Consider the following 10,143-nt stretch of genomic DNA (forward strand, 5'->3'; position numbering starts at 1 on the left):
AGGGTTTATATGGCTGCTCCAATGTTTCTTTGCCAACTATTATTTACTCAGAATTGAAATAATGCTACAGAGGGCAGCATCCCATCACCAAGTCGCCTTTTATTTACATGCACAGTACTTCACACTGATCCAGCTCCATCAGAGCCAACTCTCAGAATGAACAGGATGTCTGACATTCCTGTCTTATCTGTCAGTCAGAGCGCCCTGATTAGACCAGATTAACAGCCCCAATGAAGGAACTCATGTTCTATGAGATCCACCTGACTGAATTTGTTCCAATCAATCCACCTCTCCCCTTGGGGTCTGAAGAAATAGGTCAGTTCTGTTTTTTTCTGTGCACGGACAGGGACCCAGCTCACAGACTGGACCAGCCTGCTTCTCAGGGATTCTCACTTGCTCCCTCAACACTCAATCACTAAGTACCCATCTAGGTGCTCACAGTATCCCATGCATGCCTTACGTTTTTGTGTTTTATCACCTCAGTTTAACAGCTCACAATACTGCTGTTTGCCTTATTATTCAGCACAGACATTAAGCAGGCAGTTCGTCATGCTGGTCAGTGGTTATCAGTGGAGAGGGTGAACATCTTACTGTACAGCACATAACAATCTCACCATTGGCCAGCAGCTTTTGGGGCAAACATCCTCCATTAGCACAGTGAAAGACAATTACTGACTTGCAGCATTTGACCTTGTACACAACTGGACTTTAAACATTGCACTGGCAGTGTGAAACTCTGAAGGTCCTGGCAGCGGTGAGTAGTACTGTTGCTGATACAAGACATTGCTAATGAGGTGAGGACGAGAATATTGGTTGAGAAAATTTGCTGGGGAAAGAAAGAGAGAGACCCTCCATAAAATTCCCAAAACTTACAACTACGCCTGAATATTCCTAAAAATCAACTGGATGGTTAGGTTTCTATCACAGTTTCATCCACATCAAACTCTGAGAGTTAAATGCACTGAAATTGCCGTGTCATCACAGAACCCTGAGGCAAAGTTCAATATCAACTCTCTTTATAGTTTCAATTTCCAGGAACATAAAACACGAAAGAAAAGCAATTCATAAGAAATCTAAGTTTATGCTAACAACGAGAATCTGATTGGGTTTCTTATTTGATTGAGCTACTCATTAATGTATTCAAAAGTAAGGAAGAGTACAGCTCCAAAGCAGTTAGTTTGCATATGCACTGGTCTGAACAGGCAACAGATGCCCCTTTTAGACAGAGCATTCTCTATCCACTGTCCTGTCCAGACCTGACATGATACTGAGAATTGCATTTCTTCCCCCAGATGGCCTGGAGACTAGGTGGAGGAAGGAAGGGCATGCTGAATCAGGGCTCAAAATCCAAATGATTCAGCCCGTTGAAGTTCTTTCTTTAACATTCAGAAAATAAAATATTCTATTTGGATATTAAATTGGCGCTAAAAGTGAAGTGAACATGCTTAATTTTTACGTTGGCAGCATGTCCTACACGTCCTGTGTAAACATGATATCTGAGTTTGCCAATGCTGACTTCTGTTTGATTCATGCCATTTTATTTATTTTTATTTTTCCTTACTCTTCCTGTCCCTTTATAAGTGTTGGTGTATTATAACTTGTGGATATGAGAGTAATGTGTTCCAACTTTCTGCATTACTTTGGGAGCACAAACTCTGATCAAAACTGTGTATATCCCAACTCTGGTGGCACAATGTAGTGGAGGGTTCTAAAGTACAGGCTTTCTATTTCCTGATTCTATATCCCCCAATAATCTTCTTTTTCCCAATGTGAAAGAAAGTATAGGAAAAAAGATTGAATGCAGCACCATTTTGTTGGCATCATAGAACTATTGGCAAAAACTCATGACTGGTAACACACATCTATATGTGATTGATAGTGAGATAATCCAATTACAGTTTAACTTATGGCTTTAATATCTACTGAGCAGACGGTACTCTTTTTGATTCTGTTTTCCTTTTATTTATTTGTTACTTGAAAATTATTTTTATATTCCATTAAAGAAACACTGTTATTGGCTAATATCCATCACATTGCTCTCTTCTGATTCTGAGTCCAGGGTCAAATTCTGAAGAGTCAAAGATAGGATCCTGAAATGAGTTTGTGAATCTCTTACTATTACCGAGCAAATACAAAATTTTACTTTAGACCTGCGTTAATTACTCATAGAGAGGGGTGGAGGTGGTTTGAATCTGCTTGCTCACAGATGCTGGTCCTTAAAGAGTCCAGAAAATCTTATTCAATCCCATTATAGCAATCAGGCATATTTCAGAAAGTTCCTGGATGCTTGTAAGAAATGAAAATGTATCCAGCATTGGATAGACTGAACAAAATCCATTCTGGATTAGTGGTGCTGGAAGAGCACAGCAGTTCAGGCAGCATCCGAGGACCAGTAAAATCGACGTTTCGGGCAAAAGCCCTTCATCAGGAATAAAGGCAGAGAGCCTGAAGAGTGGAGAGATAAGCTAGAGGAGGTTGGGGGTGGGGAGAAAGTAGCATAGAGTACATTGGGTGAGAGGGGGAGGGGATGAAGGTGATAGGTCGGGGGCGGGAGAAGGGTGGAGTGTATAGGTGGAAAAGAAGATAGGCAGGTAGGACAAGTCATGGAGACAGTGCAGAGCTGGAAGTTTGGAACTAGGGTGAGGTGAGGGAAAGGGAAATGAGGAAACTGTTGAAGTCCACATTGATGTCCATGTCAGATAGAAACAAGTGTATTTTTCTTTGTGAACTGACCAATAGCTGCAAAATGTTATTGATCCCACCTGATCAATGTTCCAGGCTGATGCAGAATACTTGCAATCCCAGCATCACGTTCCACCTGGGCTGAATTCCAATGTCAAATGTATAACAAAAAATTCACACTTTTCAATTAATATACAATTCTTTGAGAAAGAAACATTGCACTGAAAACTAGGACAACAAAGAACAAACTTTGAATAAGAAAAGGTAAAAAGAAATTTGCAGAGATGTTAAATAAATATTCTATGTTTTTCTTAACAGCAGAAAACCAAATGAACAAAATCTGAAACGCAGGAAACCAAGGTTCTAATTTTGGGAGAGAAGCTTAAAGTAAGTATGCAAGCAAAGAAAATGTACTGAGAAAAGACAGGTTATTAAAATCAAATCAACATGCTGGACATGAGGCTATACACATTCAGATTTTAAAAGTGGTGACTAGATAATGGATGCCTTGGTTTAATCTTCCAGAACTTCTTAGATTCTCAACTAGTTCCTGGATTGGAAGGTAATAAATATGATCCCACTCAAGAAATGAATGGGCTAGAAAACCAGAAACAATATACACCAGGTAGCTTGATAAGACCATAAGACATAGGAGTGGAAGTAAGGCCATTCGGCCCATCAAGTCCACTCCGCCATTTAATCATGGCTGATGGGCATTTCAACTCCACTTACCCGCATTCTCCCCGTAGCCCTTAATTCCTTGTGACATCAAGAATTTATCAATCTCTGCCTTGAAGACATTTAGTGTCCCGGCCTCCACTGCACTCCACAGCAATGAATTCCACAGGCCCACCACTCTCTGGCTGAAGAAATGTCTCCGCATTTCTGTTCTGAATTTACCACCTCTAATTCTAAGGCTGTGCCCACGGGTCATAGTCTCCTCGCCTAACGGAAACAATTTCTTAGCGTCCACCCTTTCCAAGCCATGTATTATCTTGTAAGTTTCTATTAGATCTCCCCTTAACCTTCTAAACTCCAATGAGTACAATCCTAGGACCCTCAGCCGTTCCTCGTATGTTAGACCTATCATTCCAGGGATCATCTGTGTGAATCTCCGCTGGACACGCTCCAGTGCCAGTATGTCCCTCCTGAGGTGTGGGGCCCAAAACTGGACACAGTACTCCAAATGGAGCCTAACCAGAGCTTTATAAAGTCTCAGTAGCACATCGCTGCTTTTATATTCCAACCCTCTTGATGTTAGTAGTTGGAAAAATACTGGAATCTATTATTGAGGAAGATCTAACATATATGTTGCAAATTAACTAAATGATGCAACAGAGGCAACACAACTTTATGGAAGGGTTGTCATGCTTCACAAATTGGTGATTTTTGAGAATGCAATGAGCAGAATATATGGGGTATTAGTGGACATAGTAAACTTAGCTTTACAGAAGGCATTCTTTCCAAAAATTGTTCTTGGAAATTTTCAAAAAAATTTCAAAAATCCAAACATATGGGCTCATGACATTGAGTGTAAAATATCAACGTGGGTTTTGGATTTATTAACAGTCAAAGAAAAGAACAAAAATAAACAGGTCACTTTTGCAGTGGCAGTATTTAGCTAATATAGTGTTGCAAGAAACAGTACTTGACCCTCAACTATTTATAACAAAAGCAGTGACTTAGCTGGTGGAACTGTCTGTAACGTATTCAGGTTTGCTGACAATATAAAGCTATGTGAGGACATAAGCTGTGTGAAGGAGACTATATGGGATACAGACAGGCTAAATGAGCGGAAAAGAGTGCAGATGGAATATGATATGGGAAATGTGAAATCATAGACATGTTCATGGAAGTCTTCAGTAGTTTTCAAGTACATTTTCTGAGATTCATCAGATTCTGGGAAGGTTTCATAATTCTGGAACACAACAAGTATAATTTCTCTATTCAGGAAGAGAGGGAGGTAATAAACAGTAAACTACAAGCCAATTTAGTTTGTTGTCTGTGGCAGAGAACTTGTAAGAATCAAACATTAAAGAGGTTTTAACTGAGCACTTGGAAAACCTTGAGGTAATCATGAAGAGTCAACATAGTTTTGTGAAAGAGAAATAGCGTTTAACCAATGTTTGGAATTATTTGAAGGAGTCACATGCATGTGGATAAAGGAAAATCTATTGATGTACTGCATTTGGTTTTCCAAAAGGCATTTGATAGCATGCTACAGGAATGGCTATTGTGCTAAGTGGGAGCTCATCATGTAGGCGATAGCATACCAGTATGGATAGAACATTGGCTGGCTACAGAAAATATGCACAAACAGATCTTTTTAAGACTGGTGGGATGTAATGAATGGAGTTCTGCAGGAGTCTGTTCCTTCAATTTTTTTTACAATCTATCTGAATGATATGGATGAAGGGACCAAAGGCATGATGTCTAACTTTGCAGCTTAAAAGATAGGTGGGACCCCATGTTGTGACGACAATGTAATAAGGATGCAAGCAACTATTGATATGTTCAGGGAGTGGACAAAAGTCCGGAAAGCGCAGTGAGAAAATGTGAATTTACTCACTTTCTCATGAAGAATGAAAAAGCAGAGTATTATTTAAATGCAGAATGACTGCAGATTTCCAAGGTTGAGAAGAATCTAGGAGATCTAAATCTAAACAATACTATGCAGGTACAGCAAGTGATCAAGAAGGCCAATGGGAAGTTATGAGAAAAATTGAGCATAGAAATAAGGAGGTTATCCTTCAATTAAACAGGGCATTGATAAGACTACTGAATACTGTGAATATGTTTCAGTTTCTTTATTAAGGAAAGATCTAAATGTGTTGAAGATGGCTTAGTGCAGGTTTACTTGGACTGTTACCTGGAATGAACAGATTGTCTCATGAATAAAGATTGGACAGGAGTTTTCACTGGAGTTTGGAAGAGTGAGAATGATTTGCTTGGATTTTCGAAGATCCTGTATGGTCTTTTCAAAGTGGATGTGGAAAGGATGTTTCCTCTTTTTAGTAGGTCCAGGACTAAGAACACTGTTTTAATATTAGGTACTTTCCCTCTAGGACAGAGATGATGTGAATGTTTTTCTCTCTGAGGGCTGGATGACTTTGAAACTCTCTGTCTTAGAGAACAATGGCGGCAAGGCGATTGATCATTTTTAAGATGGAAGTCGGTAGATTTTTATTGGGTAGGGAAATCAAAGCTTTGGGGGCTAGATGGGAATGTGGAATTTGAGACACAAACAGATCAGCCATGATCTTACTGAGTGGTGAAATAGGCTTGAAGGGCCTAACTCTACCTGTGATTCACATGTCCATTTGTAGTCTTAAACAATAATGACTTTTTGCACATTATGTGTCTACCTCTGTTGAAGCCTTGTTGGTTCTTTTCTCTGTCATATGATCTCTAGCATCATCACTATTGAAGCTGCGATTCAGCCTGTTCCAGACATTAACCTCTTCGAATCTGTACGGACCATCCCCCAATTTAGGTTTCATGGTGCCACGCTTCCACTGGCACAGAGTGGCATGAGAGTTCTAAAATTCTTTGTCAAAGATGTGATTTTAGATTAATTGGCCTTAATGTAATGTTTAACTAATTATGATTTTAGTTTATTTTTAATCAAGGGATATTAAAACATTCCTTACCCCAGCCAAAAGAATTAATTTTTTTTGATCCCATGGACACTTTCTGCGTGATGGGATAATGGCCAAATTGAAAGCTTTTAATCACACAGATGCGATTTGTTTTTGCATAACTGAGAAATTGCAATCAAAGATAAAAGGTCAAATTTTGGTTTGTTTATTTCTAAGCAAATTTGCCAGCTTCATTCTGTTTTGAAAATCTAATTTCCAGCTTTTGTGATTTGAATTCTGATCTTTGAACCAACACTAACAATGTGAAAGTGTACATCACAAGTTGAGCTTATTTTACTAAACGCATCTAATTTTCTATTTTTAAAAATGCAAAAGAACTACAAAGGTACACTCTTAAATCACTAAAACCAGGCAAACATTTTGAGTTGATCACATTGTGTTCCTGTAGGAAATGTGATGTTTATAATCGCCTACATAACAAGGCGAATCCTTTTTTAAGAACGCATAACTAACTGCACATTTAGCTCTCAAAGCATGTTAAAAATTGTTGAGCTAGTTTGTGAACATATTGACTAATGATTTCTCGCCAGGTGAGCATCCTCTTAGTCGGTGGAGAAGCAGCGCAGTTTGCGGGCTCCTGCCTGGAGCTCATCTGCTCTGCCTTTAGAATTAGAATCCCTACTGTGTGGAAACAGGCCCTTCAGCCCAACAAACCCACACCGACCCTCCGAAGAATAACCCACCCAGACCCATTCACCTACATTTACCCCAGACTAATACGCCTAACCTACACATCTCTGAACACTATGGGGCAATTTAGCTTGGCCAATTCACCTGACCTGCACATTTTTGAATTATGGGAGGAAACCGGAGCATCCGGAGGAAACCCACGCAGTACAGGGAGAAGGTGCAAACTCCACACTGCCAGTCGCCTGAGGCTGGAATCGAGCTCAGGTCCCTGATGCTGTGAGGCCACCATGCCGCCCTCTGCTAGAACGTTTTCTTTATTCTTTCACTACTCTTTTTTTCTTACTTTAATCTACTTACCTTCTGTGGGAGCAAGTTTGTGCAGCACAGAGGAGATCAAGCCAGTAGTTGGAAAGGTTCCCCAGCATCCATCTAGCATGGGGGAGATTAAGCTAGCATGGGGAGAGGGAGCCCATCCTGGTAGATGAGTCCAGTATGGAGGAGAACAAGCTGCTGTGAAGCCAGCATGGCTAAGCACTTAAGAAATCCTGTGAAGTTGAACTTGTAACTTTATTTCTTTATTTTTCTACTTTGTAAGGGTTGTAATGTTGAACTTGAAACTTTCTTTTTTCTATTTTGTACCTAAGATTTTGTACCTAGGTATCTTTATACCAAAGAAGGCTGTGGGAATGGCTACTTGGTACACTTTTCACTGTACTCTTTTTACCCTGTACTTGAGGATGCCTGACAATAAACCTAAATCTAATTCTAGTCACTATTCACTCCCCTCCCAACTGTTATAGATGATCTTTCACATTCACGCACACAAATGTAAAGAAAATAAAACATCATTGCACAGGGGAATATGAAGATGAAATACATCACGTGCTATTGAAGTGGAAGCAATAGTAAACCCAATGAGTTATATTATTATGTCAAAAATGGACTCTGAGGCAAAACAAAGTTGCTAGCAATCCTAATGACAAATAGTAGTGACTCAGTGGTTTGCTTATCATAACCAGTATGTTAAAATCCTGGCATTTGTGAAGCTCATTCCTTTAAGAAAGAGCAGAAAGTCTTCAAAGGACATTTTAATTACTTTACGTCTCTGATCAATTAGACCTGATCGGCTTCATCCCTTCATCAGCCAATTTTGATTCTCAATAGTGCACTCTTAAATCTCAGCTGTTAGTCACCTACACTTTAATGTTATATTTGTTATGCCAAATATTCTCTGTTCTGTAACATCTCACTGCATGGGACAAGAGCAGTAATATTAAATTGACTGTAATATCTCCAATTCCCCTCCATGTCAGACAATGCTAATTTGCACATATATCGCCATTCCATTACAGTAGTCTGGCCAACATTCTGTATTTCACACAATTATTGTTACCCATTTGGCAAAGTGCACTGATTCTCAAACACTTTCACTCCTGGCATCGCCATAACAGTTAATGACTTACTCAAAGTGTACAATGTCACTCAATTACTTGTCTACTGGAACCAATTCAATGGAAAACACTGATCGAGTGCTTGTATGTAACAAGAACTACAGTTAATTATAAAAAGATAAGTTACAGCTACAAGTAAATAAACCTATGAAACAGCAACATATAGCACTTCTAGTTAAAACTCTAACCTTTTTAAAATTCCTGCATGCACATATACCTGCACAAACAAAAAAATAGGTGTTATGGGTAGAGGGAGCAAATTACTGGGGGTTCACAGTTCAATAGCACCAGTCCATGGGCTTCAATGAGGTATGAATTTTATTTCCCAAAACATTCTCTACTCCAATCTCCTTCCTTCTAGGTTCTTTGCTGAAGATACAGGAAATTTACAGATTAAATGTTTGCTTTCACATTCACTGGTTGGAGGCAACAGCTTATAACTAATAGTGAGAGAGAATAATGGACTGTCTCCCCAGCATTACAAGCTGCTTGCCTCTCGCTGTGTGCAAGAATACAAGAGAGCCACAGACACTGGCAACATGTAACTGAAAATTCCAGACCTTGTGCGCTGGACATAGAGGTTGGCAGCCAATAAGTTAGTGCTGAGGCTAGTGAGTGTGTACTAAAAAAAGTAGTGTGCAGGAAACAAAGTGTGGCAACCTCCAAGTAAGAGAGTGGGTGCTAGGAAACAACTAAGAGCCATAAGATGCATGTGTTGACATCAGCACAAAAGCATCCTGTGTAGACGTAGGAGCGTGTTTGTCCCTGTGTGAGAAGTGACCTGGCAGAAGCATTCAAGATATAAGAATCTCTGACCTCTGAAACAACTTCAGCTGAAAGGCTGAAGTGGTGTCCGAGTTGGCCAGAGATAGGCTTGATAATATAATGACTCTGGTAGTTTGCCAATGCTGTCTTTGATGGTTGAAAGGTAGAGGAGGATACTGGCCATGCAGCATGTAGGGACAGAGTTCACAAGAAACAATTCCATGACTGGGCGTATTTGTCAAACTGCATTCACCAAGTACCCATGGTGAATTACCATCAGAACTTGTACCTTCTCATTCCTTGCTGGAGGAGAAGAGATTTGGAAGTGATGCATAAATTGGCTAAGTTAGGGTTCAAATGAGACAGAAAGGGGAAAATCAGGAAAACTTTGCTCGATATGAAGAGTCTGGTAAACTTCATTCCTTCTGCATTATCCCCACTTTTTTCGTCACTTATTCTCACTATACCAAGGACGGGAGTATTCCATCCTATGTGCAACCTTCATCCAGCTGGAGCTGGATAGACTTCGGATCATTTGGGAGGCAGAGGGGGTTATTGAGAGGAGTTACAGGAAGGTAGTCACTCCTCAGGCACAACAAAAAGGCAAATGGGTTACAGTCAGGGGATGGAAAGGGAACCGGCTGGCAGTGCAGGGATCTCCTGTGGCATTCCCCTCAACAATAATTACCGTTTTGGATACTGTTGGAACAGATGACTTACCAGGGGAAAGCAGTGGGGCACAGGGCTCTGGCACACAGTCATTCCCTGCTGCTCAGAAGGGAAAGGGAAAGAGGAGCAGAGCAGTAGTCACTGGGGACTCCATAGTTAGGGGGACAGATAGGAGGTTGTGTGGGGACGAGAGAGACTCACGGTTGGTGTATTGCCTCCCAGGTGCCAGGGTCCGTGATGTCTCTGATCGTGTTTTTGGGATTCTTAAGGGGAAGGGGGAGCAGCCC

At 40.4% G+C, this 10,143-nt stretch overlaps 1 long non-coding RNA gene across 1 annotated transcript in view; it reads left to right on the plus strand.

Annotated features, from left to right (window-relative positions):
• Positions 1 to 702: 702 nt before the first annotated feature.
• The window catches only part of LOC122554763, a 26,839-nt gene continuing 17,398 nt past the window's right edge, over positions 703 to 10,143 (plus strand). The window contains exons 1-2 of the long non-coding RNA XR_006313068.1: positions 703 to 794; positions 3,001 to 3,069. This is a non-coding gene — a long non-coding RNA (uncharacterized LOC122554763). The remainder of the gene's footprint in view (positions 795 to 3,000; positions 3,070 to 10,143) is intronic.

Source organism: Chiloscyllium plagiosum, chromosome 11, assembly GCF_004010195.1.
Source record: "Chiloscyllium plagiosum isolate BGI_BamShark_2017 chromosome 11, ASM401019v2, whole genome shotgun sequence".
NCBI lineage: Eukaryota > Metazoa > Chordata > Chondrichthyes > Orectolobiformes > Hemiscylliidae > Chiloscyllium > Chiloscyllium plagiosum.